The sequence below is a fragment of the Aquarana catesbeiana genome, linkage group LG09 (genome assembly GCF_042186555.1).
Source record: "Aquarana catesbeiana isolate 2022-GZ linkage group LG09, ASM4218655v1, whole genome shotgun sequence".
In the NCBI taxonomy this organism is placed as follows: Eukaryota; Metazoa; Chordata; class Amphibia; order Anura; family Ranidae; genus Aquarana; species Aquarana catesbeiana.
In genome coordinates, this window is record NC_133332.1 from 314,494,490 (window position 1) to 314,521,792 (window position 27,303).

The 27,303-nt window shown below is 41.9% G+C and overlaps 1 protein-coding gene across 4 annotated transcripts in view; it reads right to left on the reverse strand.

Annotated features, from left to right (window-relative positions):
* Positions 1-27,303, reverse strand: part of BRINP1 (BMP/retinoic acid inducible neural specific 1) — a 286,234-nt gene that overhangs the window by 127,056 nt on the left and 131,875 nt on the right. The gene's annotated exons all lie outside the window — the stretch shown is intronic.

The following is a 27,303-nucleotide window of genomic DNA, read 5'->3' on the forward strand; positions in this document are numbered from 1 at the left end:
CAGGCTGTTGGCCTAAAATCCGACCGTTTGGTACGCTCCATCAGACAATTGTTGTCCAACTTTCCGCCAACAAATGTTGGATGGCAGGCTAGTAAATTGTCGGTGGACAAAGGTCTGTTGTCAGATTTTCGTATCAGTCCACCACACAAAAGTTGAAAGTACAAACGCGCATTGCTCGGAATCAATGCTCACCAAACATGACATTAGCAGAAGGTGCCCAAAGGGTGGCACTCAAGAGCTGAAATTCCTCGTAGTACATCACTAGGTTTGTGTTTGTTGGCCGACAATTGTGTACCATTTGTATGCAAGGCAAGTTGCCGACACACGCACTTCGGAAAAAAAGTGGTAATATAGTGGGTGTGTGTGTGCATGTGTATATATATATAAAAAATCTATTGGACACATTCTCCAATGCAAAATATATTTATATCAAATGCTCTTCAAGGCATAAAATGGTTATAGGTGTAATATTGGGAGTCTACTTTGACACTGATCTCTACATTGAGAACTGAGAACTGGAGGAACATTTGAAGTAACCCACCGAATTTTTAATATATATATAAATATATACTGTATATATTCAATTATAATAAATTGTGCACTTTTATATCTTTTTGGAGGTCAGCTTTAAAAGACCGGATTTAGACATGATGCCTAATTAGATAAGTAAATTAACTACTTGAAAATCTGACAGCGGCTTCTATTACAATATTTGGTCGTAGTGCTTATGAGCAGATAAAAGCTTTGTCCTTTGATCTGCAAAAAAATGTGAGCTCCACTGACCTTGCAAAAAAAAAAAAAAATTCAATAAATGTAATCCTATTAAATCCCTTATAAACCATTATTTAACCCTAATTACCCTAGCTCCTTTATCTACTTCCCCTTTTTTTCGCTAGTCTTTGCATTATTTTTGTTCATTTCATATATCTTTTGTGTTATTTCTTTCATATTCAATTGAATTTTGTTTTGTTTGTCTTTTTTAGTGCTGCACAAAAAAATAAACTAACCTAAAATATGTTCTCATTCAATTTGTAAATAATCTTTCCATGCTTTGCACCAGAAACATAACTTTACTTTTAATGTTTTTTTGTTTTTTTTTTTATTAGACAAATGAAACAATATGATTTGAAAAATATATCTACAGTGAATGTTAACAGTAGTAACTTTTCACTGACCTTTTCTATATTTTTTTGCCTTTTAATCACCTTAGTACCTTTTTTTTTTTTTTTTTTTTTTTGCCTTTTAATCACCTTAGCACCTTTTTTTTTCTTTTTTTTTTTGCCTTCAATCACCTTAGTACCTGAATAATAATACACCCCCTTCCTGTCTAGGCCATTTTTCAGTTTTCAGTGCTGTGATAGTTTGACTGATAAATACTCAGTTATGCAACACTATACCCAAATGAGTTTTATGCCACCCTTTTGAGACAAATTTAATAACCACTGGGATTTTTTTTTTTTTTTTTTTTTTTAGTAAATGAAGGAAACATTCTTGAAAATGTTGACCTTACTTTCTGTTATAAAACACACCAAACAAATAATATTTCTTCATATTGTATATCTAGACCGAAAATGGAATGGCGACAAACTACAGTACTTAAAAATCTCCATAGGCGACGCTTTAAAATTTTTTTACAGGTTACCAGTTTAGAGTTACAGAGGAGGTCTAGCGCTAGAATTCTTGCTCTCGCTCTAACGATCGCGGCGATACCTCACATGTGTGGTTTGAACACCGTTTACATATGCGGGCGCGACTTACATATGCGTTCGCCTAGGACTAGGCACCTTTAAAAAAAACAATTTCTTTCTTCTTATTTATTTTACTTTTTATTTTATTTTTTTACACCTTCCCTTTATTTTATTTATTTTTTAACTTTTATTCCTATTACAAGAAATGTAAATATCCCTTGTAATATAAATAAGCACGACAGGTCCTCTTTATTGGGAGATTCGAGGTCAAAAAGACCCCAAATCTCTCATTTACCTCTAAAAGCAAGATTTTTTTTTTTTTTTTTTTCTTTAAAAAAATAAAATAAAAAAATTCTGTATGCCAGAGAACCGGAAGTGACGTCAGAGGGAGAGAATGGAGTAAGATAACCCCCACTCGACTCCATTCCCTTGGAGGACCAGAGCGACCTCTGATGTCACTTCTGGTTCTCGGGCATAAAGAAATATTTTTTTTTTTTTTTTTAAGTCAAAATATCAAAAAAAAAATAAAATAAAATTCTCAGACACCGAATCACCCAAAGTAAAAAATGATGCCGGGGTTATGGCAGCACCGATATTTAACGTCAATGTAATGATATAGATATAGATATATATATATATATATATATATATATATATATATATATATATATATATATATCTATATATATATATATATATATATATGTATATATATATATATGTATATATATATATATATATGTATATATATATATATATATATATATATATATATATGTATATATGTATATATATATATATATATATATATATATAGTGTGTGGGCAGTCGGCAAGTGACTATATCTCGGTGCAGCCTAACTTTTTATATTTTACCCAAAAATTGGGTAATATATTGTGCTTGCGTGTCCAAAAATGAACTATAGTGTATTTTTTAACTGAAATATTGCGCTTGATAAACCATTTCACTAGTAGCGTGTGGCATAAAATACTGGAGCTACCATCATTTTATTCTCCAGGGTCTCTGCTTTCCGAAAAAATGCGTAACGTTTGGGGGTTTTTAAATAAATTCCAGGCCAAAAATAATTTTTATATTTAAAAATAATTTTGCGCCTACCCTTTTACCCAAAAAAGTGTACTTGAAGGTGCTGCTACTTATGAAAGTCTAAATACACAACTCACTAAATATACAGTAAAAATATATATATTATACAGTAAGTATGCAACCTATAAATATTCTAATATTATCAAAAAACAATGTTCATTTTAAGTCCATACTGAGAAAAATTGAGTAACGTAAATAAAGGGGAATAAAAAAAAAAAATATATACATATATATATATATATATAAATGAGTCTGGAGTCAATGAGGATGGCAAACATGATCAACTTCTCCAGCTCAGTGGGTATATCTCAGGCTGCTATCTCATCCTTGATGGTATCCGAGAGATCATGAGAAAAAGCAGCCACGAGGGCCTCGTTGTTCCACACAACCTCTGCTGCCAGAGTATGGAATTCAATGATGTAGTCGGCAACCATTCTCGTACTCTGTTCGATGGACATGAGGCACTTGACAGCAGAAGCGGAGCGTGCGGGGACGTCAAATACCCTTTTAAACAAAGCCACAAACTCAGGGTAGCTCAAGACAACAGGTTTTTGCGTCTCCCATAGAGGGTTTGCCTAGGCCAAGGCTCTCTCAGAAAGCAAAGATATCACGAAACCTACTGTCAGAAACCATGAAATCAGGCCGAGACAGAAGTACAGTTAAATAACACAGATGTCTGTCGTGTGCTTCAGAAACTAAGAGAGAACCATCTCTATTGTAAACTGGAGAAGTGCGAGTTCCATCATGAACAGGTTAAATTCCTGGGTTATGTCATTTCCACGCGTGCCAGGCTTTTCTGTCCTCCACTTCCTCCCGAAGCTTGCTTAAGTCCTCTTCTCCTCTTTCCTTCCATGTTTCCCAGCATCAGGGTCTTTTCCAATGAGTCCTCTGTTCGCATTAGGTGGCCAAAGTATTTCCGCTTCAGCTTGAGGATCTGGCCTTCCAGTGAATATTCAGGGGTTGATTTCCTTCGAGATTGACTGGTTTGATCTTCTTGCCATCCAAGGGATTTTCAAGAGTCTTCTCCAACACCATAGTTCAAAAGCATCAATTCTTCAGCGTTCTACCTTCCTTATGGTCCAACTTTCACAGCCGTAGGCTACTACTGGGAATACCATCGCTTTGACTATATGAAACTTTGTCGGTAGAGTGATGTATCTGCTTTTTATAATGTTGTCTAGGTTTGCCATTGTTTTCCTCCCAAGAAGCCAAGCATCTCTTAATTTCAAGGGACTTTCAAGAGTCTTCTCCAACACCATAGTTCAAAAGCATCAATTCTTCAGCGTTCTGCCTTCCTTATGGTCCTGGGGGACATGTACCAATGCAAAAACTTTTTTTTTTTTAAAAAGATTGTTTTTTAAAGAAGCAGTGACTTTAATGAAGCTTTGTTGTTGTTGTTCAGTCATTAAGTCGTGTCTGACTCTTCGTGACCTCATGGACCATAGTCCTGTCCTCTACTGCCTCCCGGAGCTTGCTTAACTTCATGTTCATTGTTTCGATGATGCTATCTATCCATCTTGTTTTCTGTTGTCCTCTTCTCCTCTTTCCTTCCATGTTTCCCAGCATCAGGGTCTTTTCCAATGAGTCCTCTCTTCGCATTAGGTGGTCAAAGTATTTACGTTTCAGCTCCAGCATCTCTCCTTTCAGTGAATATTCAGGGGTTGATTCCCTTCAAGATTGACTGGTTTGATCTTCTTGCCATCCAAGGGACTTTCAAGAGTCTTCTCCAACACCATAGTTCAAAAGCATAAATTCTTCGGCGTTCAACGTTCCTTATGGTCCAACTTTCACAGCCATAGGTTACTACTGGGAATACCATAGCTTTGACTATACAAAACGTTGTCGGTAAGGTGATGTATCTGCTTTTTATAATGTTGTCTAGGTTTGCCATTGCTTTCCTCCCAAGAAGCCAAGCGTCTCTTAATTTCATGGCTACAGTCCAACTTTCACAGCCATAGGTTACTACTGGGAATACCATAGCTTTGACTATACGGCGCTTTGTCGGTAGGGTGATGTCTTTGCTTTTACTAAATATTTTATTATTTATTAAAAGTAACTATTTTAAATATTTTAAATACTTTTAATATTTATTGAAAGTAACTGTTGCACTTACATGCAAAGAAAACGGTAAGAAGCAAACAAACAAGCAGTCAGCTGTGCCATCTTCGCCTGCAGACTGAAGCGTGGTGACGTCACAGAATTCAGCTCCAGCCGGCGCGTTTCGCCGTAAGAGGCATCGACTAGGAAACGGAAACTATCTATTCATTTTTAAACATGTGTGCAAAAAAAAAAAAAGATCTATAAAAATGGCTCTGGCAGAGAAAGGTTCAAAGCTTGTATCAAATTTTAGTAAATGGGATTATAAAATAGAAGCGGAATTGGAGTCCATTGACATTTCACAGCAACCTCGTGAACTGTGGCTAGCACAGTACTTTATTTTTCTAAAGTACTCTTAACCATATGTTTTTTTGGAAAGCAAATTCTAAATATAGTGAACATTTATTATACGGAGATGTTAGCTCTTACCTTGTCTGTATATCACCCCAGTAAGCGGAAAAAGCATCCTCTGTCAACCCAATAGGGTTCCATTAGAACTTTGCTATTATTACAATTTATTTATTTTTTCTGATACTCTTCACTGTTAAAGCCGCGTTTACAGAACACTTCTATTTTCCGAGTTAAAAGGGCCATATGTAACAGAGTCTGACGCAGAAAGAAATGAAAAGAAACCTAGACCTAATAAAAAAAACAGCCAAAGTGTTTTTGTGATTTGTTTTCCTTTTTACGGGTTTATTTTGTTAGTTTTGAAAAAAAACACATATAAAATGACATAAAAGAGCAACATTATCGCTACCCAACGTGAAGAATAGGGGATAACTGCACTCCGGTGAAGTCGACTTCTTTACTGCAGTTACATAGTTAGTTACAGTAGTTGGATTGAAAAAAAGACACCAGAGTATTAAAAAAAAAATTACAAAAAAGGTATATCAATATATAGAGAGGAAGATTTCTATTAGTATAATTTATCTATAGAAATGTGGAGGGACACGCTAGTGACATTGTAGTAAGCAAGTGGAGATGGAGGCAGCACAGCGTGCATTCCCGACACACTCCGGAATGACTGACTTCCACACACATGCAAGGAATAATGCCCCCCACCTTCCAATAGAGATGGTCCGAAACCCCCCGCGCGCGGTTCGGCCTAGAACTCTCGTCCACCTTTGCCTGTGGACACGTACGCTGCTGGCCCCCTTACAGTGCCAAGTGCCATACTATACTCATATTATACTGACACACAACACTATACTGATACACTATACTCACACTACATTATACTGACACACTATATTCACGCTACACTATACTGACACACTACACTATACGCACACTATACTCACACTACACTATACTGATACACTATACTCACACTATACTGACACACTATTTTCACACTACACTATACTGATACACTACACTATACCCACACTATACTCACACTACATTATACTGACACACTACACTATACTCACACTATATTCACACTACACTATACCCACACTACACTATACTGACACACTATACTCACACTACACTACACTATACTGATACACTATACTCACACTATACTGACACACTATATTCACACTACACTATACTGACACACTACACTATACTGACACACTACACTATACTGATACACTATACTCACACTATACTGACACACTATATTCACACTACACTATACTCACACTACACTATACTGACACACTACACTATACTCACACTAGATTCACACTACACTATACTCACACTATACTGACACACTATATTCACACTCGGCACACAGAGGCATCGGGCGGAGGACAGAGCCCGCAGACACAGCGCGGGGGGGGAGACATCGCAGGATCCTGGGGACAAGGTAAGTGCACCGCACCAGGATCCTGCAATGCAATCCCGAGTGTGGCTCGGGGGTTACCGCTAATGGTGCTGAAATTTAACCCCGAGCCACACTTGGGGAAAACCACCAGGGAGGTTAAATGGGGTGCTAAAGACCCCGTGCAGCTTGCTATACTAAGGGTTTTATTGATGAAAAGTTTGCTGCTGTCCCAGCCATCTCAAATAATCCCCATAACTCATCTAATATGTTTATTTTCTACGAAATTCAACTCCATCTAGTGGCCATAATGCGGTATTTTGCTGAAATGCCTTAATCAGAAAAACGCCACGTCATGGCCACTAGATGGAGTTGAGGATTGTAGGTAATAATCCTATTTAGCTTGGGACATTCACGCAGATGTTTTTTTTTAACATTTTAATATTTATTAATTTAAAAAAATATATATATAATTTTAAATAACACCCCTAAATATTTCAGCTGCATGCGTAGAACAATACACAATTAATTAATGATAATTCAAAGATCTTTACTGGCAAGTGGCAAGTGTCAGACAAGCACTTCAGATGCAGAAATTTTACTGGATCTTTATATCTGTGCTAAATTGAGAAAATCGGTGAGTAGAGAAAGAGTATAACTTGTCTTAATATGTTTATTTTCTATGGCATTCAGCTCCATCTAGTGGCCATAATGTGATATGTTGCTGAAATTCCTCAATCAGCAAAATACCACATCATGGCCACTAGATGAGGTTACCTAGTTACATAGTTAGTCAGGTTGAAAAAAAGACACAAGTCCATCTAGTTCATCCAATAAAAAATAAATAAATAAATACAAAATCATAAAATCCCATATACACAATCCTATACCCACAGTTAATCCAGAGGAAGGCGAAAAACCCCAGCAAAGCATGATCCAATTTGCTACAGCAGGGGAAAACTTTTCTTCCTGATCCCCCGAGAGGCAATCGGGTTTTCCCTGGATCAACTTTACCTATAAATGTCAGTACCCAGTTATATTATGTGCATTCAGGAAAGAATCCAGGCCTTTCTTCAAGGATTCTACTGAGTTGACCAGAACCACCTCTGGAGGGAGTCTATTCCACATTTTTACAGCTCTTACTGTGAAGAAACCTTTCAGTATTTGGTCCTCTGTCCTCTGTGATGACTTTAAGCTGAATAACTCAACACCAATTTCACTATATGGACTCCTTATGTATTTATACATGGAGATCATATCCCCCCTTATGTATTTATACATGGTGATCATATCTCCCCCCTTATGTATTTATACATGGAGATCATATCTCCCCCCTTATGTATTTATACATGGAGATCATATTCCCCATCAATCTTCTCTTCTCAAGAGAGAATAAATGCAGTTCCTCTGATCTTTCCTCATAGCTGAGCTCCTCCATGCCTCTTTTCAGATTGGTTGCCCTTCTCTGCACTTTCTCCAGTTCCCCGATATCCTTTTTGAGAACTGGAGCCCAAAACTGAACTGCATATTCCAGATGAGCAAGAACACAGTTATTTCCTCAAGTATGGGGTGATCATATACCCCCTTAACCTCCTCTTTACAAGAATGAATGGAATTCAGTTCCTCTAATCTTTCCTCATAGCTGAGCTCCTCCATGCCTCTTATAAGTTTGGTTGCTCTTCTCTGCACTTCCTCCAGTTCCCCGATATCCTTTTTGAGAACTGGAGCCCAAAACTGAACTGCATATTCCAGATGAGCAAGAACACAGTTATTTCCTCAAGTATGGGGTGATCATATACCCCCTTAACCTCCTCTTTACAAGAATGAATGGAATTCAGTTCCTCTAATCTTTCCTCATAGCTGAGCTCCTCCATGCCTCTTATAAGTTTGGTTGCTCTTCTCTGCACTTCCTCCAGTTCCCCGATATCCTTTTTGAGAACTGGTGCCCAAAACTGAACTGCATATTCCAGGTGAACAAGAACACAAGTTATTACCTCAAGTATGGGGTGATCATATCCCCCCTTAATCTCCTCTTCTCAAGAGAGAATAAATTCAGTTCCTCTGATCTTTCCTCATAGCTGAGCTCCTCCATGCCTCTTTTCAGATTGGTTGCCCTTCTCTGCACTTTCTCCAGTTCCCCAATATCCTTTTTGAGAACTGGTGCCCAAAACTGAACTGCATATTCCAGATGAGCAAGAACACAGTTATTTCCTCAAGTATGGGGTGATCATATACCCCCTTAACCTCCTCTTTACAAGAATGAATGGAATTCAGTTCCTCTAATCTTTCCTCATAGCTGAGCTCCTCCATGCCTCTTATCAGTTTGGTTGCTCTTCTCTGCACTTTCTCCAGTTCCCCCGATATCCTTTTTGAGAACCCGGTGCATATTCCAGATGAGGTCTTACTAATGATTTGTACAGATGATATCTCTCTCTCTCTGGAGTCCATACCTCTCTTAATACAAGAAAGGACTTTGCTCGCTTTGGAAACCACAGCTTGGCCTTCCATGTTATTATTGAGCTTATGATCTACCAAAACCCCCAGATCCTTCTCCACCATGGATTCCCCCAGTTGTACTCCCCCTAGTATGTATGAAGCATGCATGTTCTTAGCCCCCAAGTGCAGAACTTTACATTTATCAACATTAAACCTCATTTGCCAAATAGTTACCCAATTAAACAGTGCATTGAGGTTGGCTTGTAAAATTGGAGACATCCTGTAAGGACGCTATTCCGTAGTTTGGGGTCATCTGCAAAGACTGAAATCCCAGACCCGATATCACTTACAAATATATTACAGAGTAAGGGTCCCAGTACTGAACCTTGGGGTACACCACCGATAACCTTAGACCATTCAGAGTAAGAGTCATTAACCACTACTCTCTGAATTCTCGATCTTTCCAAGCCTGTAGACTTTACCTTACACATGAGCCGTGTGTGGGGAACGGTGTCAAGCGCTTTTGCAAAATCCAAGTATAAGTTTCATATTAGTATAAGTATAAGAGTTGAGGATCATAAGTAAATAAACCTATTTAGCAAAAATTACGGGAATTATTTGAGAAGGCTGTGTGAATACTTGGGTCATTCATACAGATTTATTTTTTTTAAACATTTTAATTTTTTATGAGTTTAAAAAAAATTATATATTTTTTAAAACACCCCTAAGTATTTCAGCTGCATGTGTAGACAATAAGAAATTCATTAATGATAATTGAAAGATCTGTACTGGAAAAGTCAGACAAACACTTCAGATGCAGAAATTTTACAAGAATTTTATATCTACGCTAAATTGAAAGAGTATAATGGCCCACTTCACGTAAAATTATGCAATTATACAATTTTTATAAACTGGTTTAAATGGATCAGGAAAACACTTATGGATAAATACTTGAAGAAAAATAAAATGAAAGCTGAACTAAATACATGGAGAAAATACATATATGCAGGGATTTTTTTTTTTTCAGCGGAAACGCTGGGGGAACGCAGTTCCGGCACCTCCAGCACTGAATGTACAGTATCTCACAAAAGTGAGTACACCCCTCAAATTTTTGTAAATATTTTATACTATCTTTTCATGTGACAACACTGAAGAAACGACACTTTGCTACAATGTAAAGTAGTGAGTGTACAGCTTGTATAACAGTGTAAATTTGCTGTCCCCTCAAAATAACTTAACACACAGCCATTAATGTCTAAACCGCTGGCAACAAAAGTGAGTTCCCCCCAAGTGAAAATGTCCAAATTGGGCCCAAAGTGTCAATATTTTTCATGGCCACCATTATTTTCCAGCACTGCCTTAACCCTCTGGGGCATGGAGTTCACCAGAGCTTCACAGGTTACCACTGGAGTCCTCTTCCACTCCTCCATGACGACATCACAGAGCTGGTGGATGTTAGAGACCTTGTGCTCCTCCACCTTCCGTTTGAGGATGCCCCACAGATGCTCAATAGGGTTTAGGTCTGGAGACATGCTTGGCCAGTCCATCACCTTTACCCTCAGCTTCTTCAGCAAGGCAGTGGTCGTCTTGGAGGAGTGTTTGGGGTCATATCATGTTGGAATACTGCCCTGCGGCCCAGTCTCTGAAGGGAGGGGATCATGCTCTACTTCAGTATGTCACAGTACATGTTGGCATTCATGGTTCCCTCAATGATCTGTAGCTCCCCAGTGCCGGCAGCACTCATGCAGCCCCAGACCATGACACTCCCACCACCATGCTTGACTGTAGGCAAGACAAACTTGTCTTTGTACTCCTCACCTGGTTGCCGCCACACAAGTTTGAAACCATCTGAACCAAATAAGTTTATCTTGGTCTCATCAGACCACAGGACATGGTTCCAGTAATCAATGTCCTTAGTCTGCTTGTCTTCAGCAAACTGTTTGCGGTCTTTCTTGTACATCATCTTTAGAAGAAGCTTCCTTCTGGGACGACAGCCATGCAGGCTAATTTGATGCAGTGTGCGGCGTATGGTCTAAGCACTGAAAGGCTGACCCCCCACCCCTACAACCTCTGCAGCAATGCTGGCAGCACTCATACGTCTATTTCCCAAAGACAACCTCTGGATATGACGCTGAGCACGTGCACTCAACTTCTTTGGTTGACCATGAGGGATGAGCTTCGAGTTCGAGTCGAACTCATGTTCGACTCGAACATCGGCTGTTCGCCAGTTCCCCGAACAGCGAACAATTTGGGGTGTTGGCGGCAAATTTGAAAGCCATGGAACACCCTTTAAAAGTCTATGGGAGAAATCAAAAGTGCTAATTTTAAAGGCTTATATGCAAGTTATTGTCATAAAAAGTGTTTGGGGACCTGGGTCCTGCCCCAGGGGACATGTATCAATGCAAAAAGAAGTTTTAAAAATGCCCATTTTTTCGGGAGCAGTGATTTTAATAATGCTTAAAGTGAAACAATAAAAGTGTAATATTCCTTTAAATTTCGTACCTGGGGGGTGTCTATAGTATGCCTGTAAAGGGGCGCATGTTTCCTGTGTTTAGAACAGTCTGACAGCAAAATGAAATTTCAAAAGTCATTTAAAACTACTCACGGCTATTAATGAATTGTCGGTCCAAACACATAAAAGTTCATTGATAAAAATGGCATGGGATTTCCCCACAGGGGAACCCCGAACCCAAATTTTTTTAAAAAATGGTGTGGGGGTCCCCCCAAATTCCATACCAGGCCCTTCAGGTCTGGTATGGATATTAAGGGGAACCCCGCGCCAAGAATTAAAAAGAAAATGGCGTAGGGGTCCCCCTCAAAATCCATACCAGACCCTTCAGGTCTGGTATGGATTTTAAGGGGAACCCCACGCCAAAATTAAAAAAAAAATAAATGGCGTGGGGTCCTGCCAAAAATCCATACCAGACCCTCATCCGAGCACGCAACCTGGCAGGCCGCCTTAAAAGAGGGGGTATGAGAGCGCGCACCCCCTCCTGAACCATACCAGGCCACATGCCCTCAACATTGGGAGGGTGCTTTGAGGTAGCCCCCCAAAGCACCTTGTCCCCATGTTGCTGAGGACAAGGGCCTCATCCCCACAACCCTTGGCCGGTGGTTGTGGGGGTCTGCGGGCGGGGGGCTTATCGGAATCTGGAAGCCCCCTTTTACAAGGGGACCCCCAGATCCCACCCCCGCCGTGTGAAATGGTAATGGGGTACAAAACTACCCCTACCATTTCACAAAAAAAGTGTCAAAAATGTTAAAAATGACAAGAGACAGTTTTTGGCAATTCCTTAATTTAAAGGTTTCTTCTTTCCATCTTCTTCGGGTCTTCTTCCTTCTTCCTGAAGTTTCTTCCTCCATCTTCTTCTTTCTCTGGTTCTTCCTCCAATCCTCTGCTTCTTGCTCCAGTGTTCTTGTCTGGCATCTTCCTCCGCGGCGTCTTCTTCCCCGCTTCGTTCTTCTATGTGACACTTCTCTTCGCCTGACACTTAACGGGTGACCCCGCCCCCCTCTGATGTCACGGGGAAAGCCATCTGCCTCCCAATGGGCCCAATGTTTCATAACCCTCCAACTATTCCACAGACCCCTAAAGACATCCTATACTGCCAAGCTTCACAATATCAAAATGGAAACCATGCAATGTGCCCAACATTTTGTAACCCTCCCACTATTTCACAGACCCCTAAAGACATCCTAACCTACCAAGCTTTCCAAAACCAAAAAGAAAACCACCCAAGGGGCTCAACATTTTGTAACCCGCCAACTACTCCATAGACCCGTAAAGACATCCTAAACTGCCAAGCTTCCCATTACCAAAATGGAAACTACCCAATGGGCCCAACATTTTGTAACCCTCCCACTATTTCACAGACCCCTAAAGACATCCTAACCTGCCAAGCTTCCCAATACCAATAAGAAAACCACTCAAGGGGCCCAACATTTTGTAACCTTCCCACTGTTCCACTGTTCCACCGACCCCTTAACAGATCCTATACTGCCAGGCTTCCCAATACCAAAAGGGAAACCACCTATGGGCTTAACATTTTGTAACCCTCCCACTATTCCACAGACCTCCAATGACACCCCAACCAGCCAAGTTTCCCCATACCAAAATGAAAACCACCCAATGGGCTCAACATTTTGTAACCCTCCAACTATTCCATAGATCCACAAAGACATCCTAACCTGCCAAGTTTCCCAGTACCAAAATGGAAACCACCCAATGGGCCTAACATTTTGTAAAGCTCCAACAATTCCACAGACCCCTAAAAACATCCTAAACTGCCAAGCTTCCCAGCACCAAAATGAAAACCACCCAATGGGCCCAACATTTTGTAACCCTCCCACTATTCTACAGAACCCTAAAGACACTCTAACCCACCAAGCTGCCATGACACATTTTGCATCAATACAACCTTTTTAACATACCATAACTAAAAAAGGGCCAGTGGGATAACTTTATCCTCTCATCCACACTTCTGTAATGATCTCCACTGCTCCTTCCCGCGTAGCCTCTTCTTACCACTTGACCATAAACTTCCAATAAAGTATGGCCTACTACACTTACACTGCCTACTTACATTTAACTCTTTCTAGGGACTAATTCCTCCCTCCAGTCATGTAGCCCATCCATTGATTGTATTCTTCCAGGTCTGTCTTTCTTTATGATACTCTAACCAAACGCCTGTGGTGTTAAGCCACCAGCATATCCTTTAGTGAATGCTTATCCAGAACTGAGATATACAGAATGGTTCTACCATTTTTTTAAAATAATATTTGGACCCCTTAGTGCCCAACCTACAGCCCTTTGGCACTTTTGGTGCCAAGATCTCCAGACACAGATCTATGTTTCCCTATTGCCCTGTTGTAGTGTCGATCTCAGTCTCATACAATGTGTCCCAGTCTATGTCTTCTCAAGCATCTTCCCGGTCTCCTATAGCATGTCCCCAGTCTCCGACAACTCCTGTAGCATGTCCCCAGTCTTCAACAACTCCCATAGCATGTCCCTAGTCTCCAACTTTTTCTATAGCATGCCCCCAGTCTCCAACATCTCCTAAAGCATGACCCCAGTCTCCAATATCTCCTATAGCATGCCCCCAATCTCCATCTCCTATAGCATGTCCCCAGTCTCCAACATCTTATATAGCATGTCCCCAGTCTCCAACATCTCCTATAGTATGTCCCCAGTATTCAACATCTCCTATAGCATGCCCCAAGTCTCCAACATCTCCTATAGCATGCCCCAAGTCTCCAACATTTCTTAAAGCATGTCCCCATTCTCTAACATCTCCTGTAGCATGTCCCCAGTCTCCAATAACTCCTATAGCATGCCCCCAGTCTCCGACAACTCCTGTAGCATGTCCCCAGTCTTCAACAACTCCTATAGCATGTCCCTAGTCTCCAACATTTTCTATAGCATGCCCCCAGTCTCCAACATCTCCTAAAGCATGACCCCAGTCTCCAATATCTCCTATAGCATGCCCCCAATCTCCATCTCCTATAGCATATCCCCAGTCTCCAACATCTTATATAGCATGTCCCCAGTCTCCAACATCTCCTATAGTATGTCCCCAGTCTTCAACATCTCCTATAGCATGCCCCAAGTCTCCAACATCTCCTATAGCATGCCCCAAGTCTCCAACATTTCTTAAAGCATGTCCCCATTCTCTAACATCTCCTGTAGCATGTCTCCAGTCTCCAATAACTCCTATAGCATGCCCCCAGTCTTCGACAACTCCTGTAGCATGTCCCCAGTCTTCAACAACTCCTATAGCATGTCCCTAGTCTCCAACATTTTCTATAGCATGCCCCCAGTCTCCAACATCTCCTAAAGCATGACCCCAGTCTCCAACATCCATTATAGCATGTCCCCAGTCTCCAACATCTTATATAGCATGTCCCCAGTCTCCAACATCTCCTATAGTATGTCCCCAGTCTTCAACATCTCCTATAGCATGCCCCAAGTCTCCAACATCTCCTATAGCATGCCCCAAGTCTCCAACATTTCTTAAAGCATGTCCCCATTCTCTAACATCTCCTGTAGCATGTCCCCAGTCTCCAATAACTCCTATAGCATGCCCCCAGTCTCCGACAACTCCTGTAGCATGTCCCCAGTCTTCAACAACTCCTATAGCATGTCCCTAGTCTCCAACATTTTCTATAGCATGCCCCCAGTCTCCAACATCTCCTAAAGCATGACCCCAGTCTCCAACATCCATTATAGCATGCCCCCAATCTCCATCTCCTATAGCATGTCCCCAGTCTCCAACATCTTATATAGCATGTCCCCAGTCTCCAACATCTCCTATAGTATGTCCCCAGTCTTCAACATCTCCTATAGCATATAAAATTAAATCGATCAGCGCAAACCATATATCCTAACACTGAGCAGCTGTAGTACTGGGGGTAAAAATTTATCAAATCCCAAAAAGTATGAATAGAAAGGCAGTACAGCGCATATAAAACTAAATAAAAACAATCAATAATAGTCCATATATAAAACTAGATCCAAATAAAATCCAGCAATTTCTCCAGTGATAATCGTGACATGCAATATCTTGTAGGGTGACTGTAGTGATATGGACCTCCACCTTCGGTAGCACAAGCCGCTCACCTCTAAAGATGGACCCCTGAGTTTATCAGTCAGGTCAGTTAAGCAGTTCCCTCACAGGGATAAAGGCAGAGGATGGTAAATGTAAATCCTGATCAGGTATCAGCAACAGGTGCTCTTGCAGTCATGACATGTGGAGATATATAAAAGAGATCTAGTGCTCTCTGTATATCACTAAAATTCATTTATTTAAAAGTAAATCAGAACACTTACAAGCATCGCACTGTACCCCAGTGCAAAGGATAACAGCATGTAAAGATGGGTGATCCACGTTGAATAGACAAACGGAGCGCGGGTGATGTCACGATCCAGACACGTGGGCGGTGCCGTATGCGTTACGTCCCTAAAGGGGGCAGGACTTCCTCAGCGGCGACGGCCGGCCGTGACTACACCCGCTTATATAAATATAATAACAGTGGGAGATAGCCAATCAACGTCTATGCGTACCTTACTCCATGGCAACCCATGGAGAGGCACCAGACAGCGCAATCGAAGCAAACAGGAAGCACTGCGCAAAATAGCAACCGCAGCTATCCGCTTTACATTGCTTTTTTATGAGTGGCCATTTGAAATAACTGCAGCGCAAATAAAGTAGAAAATAAAAAATCTATAAACAATATAAAAAATGTATATGTATCTGAAACAAAATAAAAATGTAATAATTAAAAAAAGACATCTTTACTTATATTTCTGTATACAAAAATGTGTGACATCCCGCGCTCCAAACGGCTATCCCAGAATCACCCATATCTGCATGTTACATAAAATGTGTGAATTACATAATAATTGTAAACACAAAGTCAATCCCTAAACATCAAACACCCATATGGGATAAGAAATACAAATACCATAACAGGGAGGGGGGAGAGGGGGGGGGTTGAAGAAAGGAGGGAAATAATAGATGATTCTGGCATTCAACTGCTACCGATCTGAAATAAAGCAGTTAACGTCAAAATCAACGTTCAAGCCCCCAGGAATGAGAACCTTGGTCTCATGAATCCAATGGGATTCCCTTCGACTTAATTGACGTAAAAAGTTACCCCCTCTCCATTGTTTATTTACTCTTTCAATCCCCCAGAAACTTAATCCCCTGGGATTTTGACCATGCACTAATTTAAAGTGTTTGGAGACATTGTGTGTCCCCTACAAGATATTGCATGTCACAATTATCACTGGAGAAATTGCTGGATTTTATTTGGATCTAGTTTTATTTTGGATCTAGTTTTATATATGGACTATTATTGATTGTTTTTATTTAGTTTTATATGCGCTGTACTGCCTTTCTATTCAATCTCCTATAGCATGCCCCAAGTCTCCAACATTTCTTAAAGCATGTCCCCAGTCTCTAACATCTCCTGTAGCATGTTCCCAGTCTCCAATAACTCCTATAGCATGCCCCCAGTCTCCAATAACTCCTATAGCATGTCCCCAGTCTCCATCATTTCCTATAGCATGCCACCAGTCTCCAATAACTTCTATAGCATGTCCCCAGTCACCAACAACTCCTATAGCATGCCCCCAGTCTCCAACAACTCCTATAGCATATCCCTAGTCTCCAGCAACTCCAATAGCATGTCCCCAGTCTCCAACAACTTCTATAGCATGTCCCCAGTCTCCAACAACTTCTATAGCATGTCCCCAGTCTCCAACAACTTCTATAGCATGTCCCCAGTCTCCAACAACTCCTATATTATGTCCCCAGTCTCCAACAACTCCTATAGCATGTCCCCAGTCTCCAACAACTCCTATAGCATGCCCTCAGTCTCCAATATCTCCTATAGCATGCCCCTAGTCTCCAATAACTCCTATAGCATGCCCCTAGTCTCCAGCAACTCCTATAGCATGCCTGTAGTCTCCAGTAACTCCTATAGCATATCCCCAGTCTGCAACATCTCCTATAGCATGTTTTCAGTCCCCAACATCTCCTATAGAATGCCCCCAGTCTCCAACAACTTCTATAGCATGTCCCTAGTCTCCAGCAACTCCTATAGCATGCCCGTAGTCTCCCAACATCTCTTATAGCATGCCCCAGTCTCCAACATCTCCTATAGCATGTCCCCAGTCTCCAGCAACTCCAATAGCATGGTCCCCAGCCCCTAACATCTCCTATAGCATGCCCCTAGTCTCCAACATCTCCTATAGCACACCCCCAGTCTCCAACATCTTCTATTGCATGTCCCCAGTCTCCAACAACTCCTATAGCATGTCTGCAGTTTCCAACAACTACTACAGCATGTCCCCAGTCTCCAGCAACTCCAATAGCATGCCCCCCCCCAGTCTCCAGCAACTTCTATAGCATGTCCCTAGTCTCCAACATCTCCTATAGCATGTCCCCAGTCTCCAACATCTCCTATAGCATGTCCCCAGTCTCCAACTTCTCCTGTAGCATGTCTCCAGTCTCTGATCATCTCTTGCATTATGCCCATGGTGTTTAACCATATCCTGTTGCGAGTCTGCTATTTCTAATGCCCCGTACACACGGTTGGATTTTCCGATGGAAAATGTCCGATTGGAGCGTGTTGTCGGAAATTCCGACCGTGTGTGGGCTCCATCGGACATTTTCCCTCGGATTTTCCGACACACAGAGTTGGAGAGCAGGAGATAAAATTTTCCGACAACAAAATCCGTTGTCGGAAATTCCGATCGTGTGTACACAAATCCGACGGACAAAGTGCCACGCATGCTCAGAATAAATAAAGAGATGAAAGCTATTGGCCACTACCCCATTTATAGTCCCGACGTACGTGTTTTACGTCACCGTGTTCAGAATGATCGGATTTTCCGACAACTTTGTGTGACCGTGTGTATGCAAGACAAGTTTGAGCCAACATCCATCGGAAAAAATCCCAGGATTTTGTTGTCGGAATGTCCGAACAAAGTCCGACCGTGTGTACGCCCTATTACACTGAATATTATGTGTGGCCCTTTGGAGATGTCAGGGGCCGCAGTTAAGGCCACCCTTATCAAGAACATTGACCAATACTGATTTAGGCTGAGGGGGCTGGAAGTGTTCACTTAGTGACCCTAGTTGCATATTATGAACCATGAGAGAGTTAGGGTACCCAAAGTCTACTGTTTATCTATCTATCTATCTATCTATCTATCTATCTATCTATCTATCTATCTATCTATACACAGTGAACTTGTGTTTGAAGCAGTGGTTAATTGGGGTGACCTAAAAATTGATTTTGCATGGAGGTCCTTTGGTGACTTTGTCCGTCACTGTGCACTGCTTTTGTATTTTTGCTGTACTGTGATGTTATAGTCCAGATACAAGTCTATTCCAGTGTAAAATAATATAAGAACTGATTAGGAGACCCATTTAACTGGTCTATCGAACTGGAATGGAGTTCAAAAGAAAAGAAATTCACTTAAATTTTGCCCTGATGAAGGAGGCAAGGTTTAGACCCTAAACCTGACTTTGTATACAGTTTTCATCTGATTTTTCACGGTGTGATGCTTTAACTTTGGATTAACTCTTTCCAGTCACAACCCAGGGTGGTTGTGGAAGCCAGACATTAATAGACCCCATACATCAAGAGCAATTTGGATCATGCTGCCAATAGTTTGTTTTTTTTTTGCATTCCTCTGGATCAACCATGGGTATAGGGCTCTGTTTATGGAGGCTTTCTATTTATTTACTCAATTTTTCTTTTGGTTGAAATAGATGGACTTTATTATCTTATTCAAACTGACTAACTACAGTGCCAGATTGGAAGGAGAGCATCTGTGAACATCAATTTTCAAGTCTTGCCGCAGATTCTCGATTGAATTTAGGTCTGGACTGTGACTGGGCCATTCTAACACATGAATATGCTTTGATCTAAACCATTCCATTGTAGCTCAGGCTGTATGTTTCGGGTCGTTGTCCTGCTGGAAGGTGAACCTCCGCCCCGGTCTCAAGTCTTTTGCAGACTTTAACAGGTTTTCTTCTAAGATTGTCCTGTATTTGGCTCCATCCATCTTCCCATCAACTCTGACCAGCTTCCCTGTCCCTGCTGAAGAAAAGTATCCCCACCACATGATGCTGCCACCACCATGTTTCACGGTGGGGATGGTGTGCTCAGGGTGATGTGCAGTGTTAGTTTTCCACCACACATAGCGTTTTGCTCTTAGGCCAAAAAGGTCAGTTTTGGTCTCATCTGACCAGAGCACCTTCTTCCACATGTTTGCTGTGTCCTCCACATGGTTTCTCACAAACTACAAACAGGACTTCTTATGACTTTCTTTCACCAATGTCTTTCTTCTTGTCACTCTTCCATAAAGGGCAGATTTGTGGAGAACACAACTAATAGTTGTCCTTGTGGACAGATTCTCCCACCTGAGCTGTGGATCTCTGCAGCTCCTCCAGAGTTACCATGGACCTCTTGGCTCTTCTCTGATGAATGTTCTCCTTGCCCGGCCGGTCAGTTTAGGTGGACGGCCATGTCTTGGTAGGATTTGCAGTTGTGCCATACTCTTTCCATTTTCTGATGATGGATTGAACAGAGCTCCGTGAGATGTTCAAAGCTTGGGAGATTTTTTTATAACCTAACACTGCTTTGTACTTCTCCACAACTTTACCCCTGACCTGTCTGGTGTGTTCCTTGGCCTTCATGATGCTGTTTATTCACGAAGGTTCTTTAACAAACCTCTGAGGGCTTCACAGGACAGCTGTATTTATACTGAGATTAAATTACACACAGGTGGACTCTATTTACTAATTAGGTGACTTCCAAAGGCAATTGGTTCCACTAGATTTTAGTTAGGGGTATCAGAGTACAGGGTGCTGAATACAAATGCCCCCCCCCCCACTTTTCACATATTTATTTGTAAAAAATGTTGACAACAATTTATCATTTTCCTTCCACTTCACAATTATGTGCCACTTTGTGTTGGTCTATCACATAAAATCCCAATAAAATACATTTACGTATTGAGTTGTAGCATGACAAAATGTGGAGAATTTCAAGGCTGGGGCCAGTTGAAGCTCCTCTCAACTTTCTTTTGTAATCATCAAGGTGTCCTAATTTTGCGACGTTATTTGCTTTTGATGGCTACTGCTGAAGTTCAATGCTGTGCTAAAGCAGTTAGAATTCTGAGTTATTAACCAGTTAACGACCGCCCCATAGCAGGTTTGCTGCTACAGGGCGTGCCGTTCTGTGCGGAATCACGTATATATACTGTATACATGATTCTGCACTTCCAAGTAGGGGGGAGCCCCCCGCCAGTGCACTGCTTCCGCTATGATTAGTCACAGGAGAAGCCGATCAGCGGGTGCCAATGGATGAACGCCGGCACCCGGTGATTATCGAGGATAGACACAGGACGGAGCTCTGCCCGTTAGATATGCGCACGACGAAAAAATTTGCTTAATTTCATTCAAATTCGCTAATCTTGTTATTTAGTTGTGTTCAATTCGGTTGAATCGTATTCGGAAATCGCTTTTTGTCTTTTTCAAATTTTCTTTGAATTTACCGCTTTTTTTTATTCGAAGCGTACGTATCGATAAATTTTAAAAATGGCCGAATCGAAAACTTTAGATTTTTTTTTTTTCCGATTCAAATGTGGCAAAGTGAACAACCAAAAGGAAAATCTTCACCAAATGATTGCAACGACTCTTTAACCACTTCAGCCCCGGAAGATTTGGCCGCCCAACGACCGGGCCATTTTTTGCGATACGGCAACTGACAATTGCGCGGTCGTGCGACGCTGGACGCAAATAAAATTGATAATTTTTTTCCCCACAAATAAAGCTTTCTTTTGGTGGTATTTGAGCACCTCTGCGGTTTTTATTTTTTGCGCTATAAACAAAAGAAGACCGACAATTTAAGAAAAAAAAAAAAACACAATATCTTTTACTTTTTGCTATAATAAATATTCCATTTTTTTTTCAAGAAACCTAATTTTTCCTCAGTTTAGGCCAATACGTATTCTTCTAGATATTTTTGGTTAAAAAAAATCGCAATAAGCATATATTGATTGGTTTGTGCAAAAGTTATAGCGTCTAAAATAGGGGATAGTTTTATGGCATTTGTATTATTATTTTTTTTTTTTTACTATCAATTTTTATCAGGACTGCGATATTGCGGCAGACACATCGGACACTTTTGACACATTTTTGGGACCTTTGACAATTATACAGCGATCATTGCTGTAAAAATGCACGGATTACTGTGTAAATGTCACTGGCAGGGAAGGGGTTAATACTAGGGGGCAATCAAACTGTGTTCCCCTTAGTGTGTATTCTAACTGTAGGGGGATGGGACTGACTAAGGGAGGAGAGAGATCGGTGTTCCTACTTAGTTAGGAACACATCATGATCTGTCTCCCCCCCCCTGAAAGAAGATGGATTTATGTGTTTACACACACAGATCCTGGTTCTCGCTCTGTCACGAGCGATCGTAGGTGCCCAGCGGTCATCGCGCCTGCCGGGCACTCGCATCGGCTCTGGAGGGCGCGCGCCCCTAGTGGCCAAAAGGCGAAGCGACGTAAGGTAACTACAGCAGCTGGTCGGCAAGCGGAGTCCCTCTGTACATCAGGTGCACCCAGCGGAGTCCCTCCTTACATCAGGTGCCCCCAGCAGAGTTCCTTCTTACATCAGGTGCCCCCAGCAGAGTTCCTTCTTACATCAGGTGCCCCCAGCAGAGTTCCTCCTTACATCATGTGCCCCCAGTGGCGTCCCTCCTTACATCAGGTGCCCCCAGCAGAATTTCTTCTTACATCAGGTGCCCCCAGCAGAGTTTCTTCTTACATGATGTGCCCCCAGCGGCGTCCCTCCTTACATCAGGTGCCCCCAGCGGAGTCCCTCCTGAAATCAGGGGCCCCCAGCAGAGTCCCTCCTTACATGATGTGCCCCCAGCGGCGTCCCTCCTTACATCAGGTGCCCCCAGCGGAGTCCCTCCTGAAATCAGGGGCCCCCAGCAGAGTCCCTCCTTACATTAGGTGCCCCCAGCGGAGTCCCTCCGTACATCAGGTTTCCCCAGCGGAGTCCCTCCTTACATCAGGTGCCCCCAGCACAGTCCCGCCTTACATCAGGTTCCCCCAGCGGAGTCCTTCCTCACATCAGGTTCCCCCAGCGGAGTCCCTCCTTACATCAGGTTCCCCCAGCGAAGTCCCTCCTTACATCAGGTGCCCCCAGCGGATTCCCTCCTTACATCAGGTGCCCCCAGCAGAGTCCCTTGGCTTTGCTTCCTGTAGGATAATGCATGATTTGATCTCCGCCGCCTTTACAGAAGACCAGCTTGCTGAGGGGAAGAAACAAGAGGCGGAGCCTGGGTGGCTGCCAAGTGAAATGGAGCTGCCACCAACCCCCCACCGCCTGCGGCCTTTCCCACAACAGGTGACAGACTGGCTGCAGGCCGCGGGGGCGAGAGGTTGGTGGCAGCTCCATTTCTATTGGCAGCCACCCGGGCTCCACCTCTTGCTTCTTCCCCTCGGCGGGTGACCGGGCTCCACGAGAGCTGGCGGTGGAGATCATCACCAGTGCCGGCCTCGGACCTCTAGCAGCGGCTCTGGCGATTCCCCGGGAGTCGAGACAAATGCCAATTTCCAGGGTCAACAGTCCAAATCCCGGGAATGTTCCGGGGAAAATCGGGACTGTTGGCATGTATGCAACCTCAAGGAATTGAATTCCGATTGGTTGCTACACTCAGGACATGGTAACTGATCATTCCCTTGCCTTATAGGAAACACTATAATTTGTTTTTATTGTCTTGGTTTCTAATTTACACATCAACATAATTTACCAACTGAAAAGCGTTGGGAAAATCATCCCTGAAAATATATACACTGATCGTATAATGACAGCAATCAGCACTTTAAGAGTCGGGAACACTCACATTTCTGCTTTCAAAGAACAGTCTTTGCTTATATAAATTGCAATATTTAATTAACAATAATTATCTTAAAGAAGGAGGCTGATGATACTTGAAGATTAACTAAATTAGCAGCAACACAACCAGAAAACTTGCAAACTCACATTAATGTATAAAACGCGTACAAGTAAGACTTCCGTTAAGAAGGTTCCCTATCACAAAGGTTGTGCTTTGCTCCACCTGCAACATAACTGCCGGTCTCGGTTTAGGATGTAGGAAGTCCGTGTCTGGTGATTATTCGCAAACAGTTCTTGCGATACAAGAGTATCAAAAAATATTAGATTTGTTTGAGTAAAAGCGCAATACAATAACTTTAAATAAATCTAAATACATTATAATAAATATTTACAAAAAATATATACATTTATATAAATTAAAACACATTTTCCAAAATAAAAAAAAAATGAAAATAAAAATAAAATAAAAAGTTAAATCACACATTGATTTTGTAATCCTGCCCCAAAATATTTACAAAAAACAAAAAAAAATAAATAAATACATTTAAATTAATCAAAATACATTTTCTAAAATAAAAAAAAAGATAAAATATTCACAAAAAAAAAGCAACCAGGTCACCAAGACTAAGTCCAACAAGCCGGAGGATCTTCCAGATGGCTGACGCGTTTCGAGGGGGATCCCCTTTTCCTCAGAGCCCTCTCTCAGGAAGAGGGGCTCCCCCCTCGAATCCTGTCAGCCACCTGGAAGGTGGGACTCCCCCTTTTTTTCTCCTCTCTTCTTTTCTCTCTTCTTTCCCTCTTTTTCCCCACTTTTTTGTCCAGTGTGGACTCTGATATGCATTTACTATCCACTTGTTTGTGAGTATGTTTCCTTCTTTTTTATATTATATTAAATATTACTTGGGTAATGCGCAATATTGGTGCGCCCTCTCTTCATTTTTTTACAGTGTTTCCATTGAGTATCTCCTGAACCTTGGAGGGCAACAAGGCCTGTGCATGTACTGGGAGCCATAGGAATTCCAGTCTACGTACCTTAGGACATGCCCACCAAATATGGGCCATAGTTCTTTCCTGTGAGCAACCACCGGAAACAAAGAGGGGAACAGGATGGAATGAAGCGAGCTCCTCAAGCTGGTGTATAGTACCATCTAGAGAACACCTTGTAGGCATTCTCCAAAAGAGAACATTCCTGGAGCTTATTGAAAGGGCTATTGTCATGATCTACCAATCCTCTGGATCTAATTGCTTTCCCAAGTCCTTCTCCCATTGGAGATGGTAACATTCCACTCGGGGTTTCCTGAAGGAAATGATTGATGAGTAAAATAAAGGACATGCCCACCAAATATGGGCCATAGTTCCCTCCTGTGAGCAACCTCCGGAAACAAAGAGAGGAACAGGATGGAATGAAGCGAGTTTGTCTAGCTGGTGTATAGTACTATCTAGAGAACACCTTGTAGGCATTCTCCAAAATGAGAACGTTCCTGGAGCTCCTTGAAAGGGCTATTATCATGATCTACCAATCCTCTGGATCAAATTGTTTTCCCAAAGTCCTTCTCCCATTGGGGATGGTAAGATTCCACTCGGACTTTCCTGAAGAAAATGATTGATGAGTACAGTAAAGGACATGCCCACCAAATATGGGCCATAGTTCCCTCATGTGAGCATTGCAACCTCTGGAAACAAAGAAGGGAACAGGATGAAATGAAGCGAGCTCGTCTAGCTGGTGTATAGTACCATCTAGAGAACACCTTGTAGGCATTCTCCAAAAAGGGAACGTTCCTGGAGCTCCTTGAAAGGGCTATTGTCATGATCTACCAATCCTCTGGATCGAATTGTTTTCCCAAAGTCCTTCTCCCATTGGCGATGGTAAGATTCCACTCGGGGTTTCCTGAAGGAAATGATTGATGAGTAAAATAAAGGACATGCCCACCAAATATGGGCCATAGTTCCCTCCTATGAGCAACCTCCGGAAACAAAGAGGGGAACAGGATGGAATGAAGCGAGCTTATCTAGCTGGTGTATAGTACCATCTAGAGAACACCTTGTAGGCATTCTCCAAAAAGAGAACGTTCCTGGAGCTCCTTGAAAGGGCTATTGTCATGATCTACCAATCCTCTGGATCTAATTGTTTTCCCAAGTCCTTCTCCCATTGGAGATGGTAAGATTCCACTCGGGGTTTCCTGAAGGAAATGATTGACGAGTACAGTAAAGGACATGCCCACAAAATATGGGCCATAGTTCCCTCATGTGAGCAACCTCCGGAAACAAAGAGGGGAACAGGATGGAATGAAGCGAGCTCGTCTAGCTGGTGTATAGTACCATCTAGAGAACACCTTGTAGGCATTCTCCAAAAAGGGAACGTTCCTGGAGCTCCTTGAAAGGGCTATTGTCATGATCTACCAATCCTCTGGATCGAATTGTTTTCCCAAGTCCTTCTCCCATTGGAGATGGTAAGATTTCACTCGGGGTTTCCTGAAGGAAAAGATTGATGAGTGAAGTAAAGATATTAATCCGGGAGAATGGGGTAACCCCTCCCCCCTTTTCTGACCAGCCTATTTTTTTTGTGACACGGCACTGTGCTACTTTAACTGACAATTGCGCAGTCATGGAATGCTGTACCCAAATAAAATTGATGTCCTTTTTTTTCCCACAAATAAAGCTTTCTTTTGGTGGTATTTGATCACCTCTGCATTTTTTATTTTTTGCGCTATAAACAAAAAAAAGACCGACAATTTTGAAAAAAGAAAAACAATATTTTGTACTTTCTGATATAAAACATACCCCCCCCCCCCCCAAAAAAAAAAATCACATTTCCTTATCATTTTAGGCTAATATGTATTCTGCTACATATTTTTGGTTAAAAAAAAAAGAAAAAAAACCCAATAAGCAATAATAAATAATTAATTGATTGGTTTGCTCAAAAGTTATAGCGTCTACAAACTATAGGATATTTCTTTAATTTTTCATTATTATAATTTTTTTTTTACTAGTAATGGCGGCAATCAGCAACTTATAGCGGGACTGCGATATTGCGGTGGACAGTTGGACACTAACTGACACTTTTGACACTTGGCAGGGAACCAGTGACACTAATACAGTGATCAGTGCTAAAAATATGCACTGTCACTGTACTAATGACACTGGCTGGGTAGAGGTTAACATCAGGGGCAATCAAATGGTTAACTGTGTGCCTAGCCAGTGTTTTAGTGTACTGTGGGAGATGCTTTTACTAAGGGAAGAGATGGATCCTTGTCCCTGCTTTGCAGGAACACAGGATACAGGCCTCCCCCTCCTGTCAGACCACCGTTCTGCCTCTGTGCTGGATGAACGGTGAGTACCCGCAGATCAGCTCCCACTATGTATAATGACAGGGGGAGTGGGCTGCAGCCCCCCCCAACCACGGGGTTTGGATCACAAACTAGGTACACAATACAGTGCAGCAGTGCCACCTTGCCACCATATATTTAGGTTATACGGTTGGCAAGTGGTTGTAGAAGCTGAAGGTTTTTACTCCCAGCCCCCCTATACTTACCTGAGCTCCATCTCGATCCAGCGATGTGCACAAGAGAATCGGCTCTCCCGGGTCTCTTCTTCCTTAATGCCAATGACGCCAATGAGGATAGAGCAGGGGCGGCCATGAGCCACGCTCCATATGGGAATGGACACACAGAGCAGTATTCCCCTGAAGTACTTTTCTTTAGACCAGCCATTCTCAACCAGGGTTCCGTGGAAACCTCGGGTTCCTCCAGAAGGTTGGTAGGGGTTCCTTGAGCTG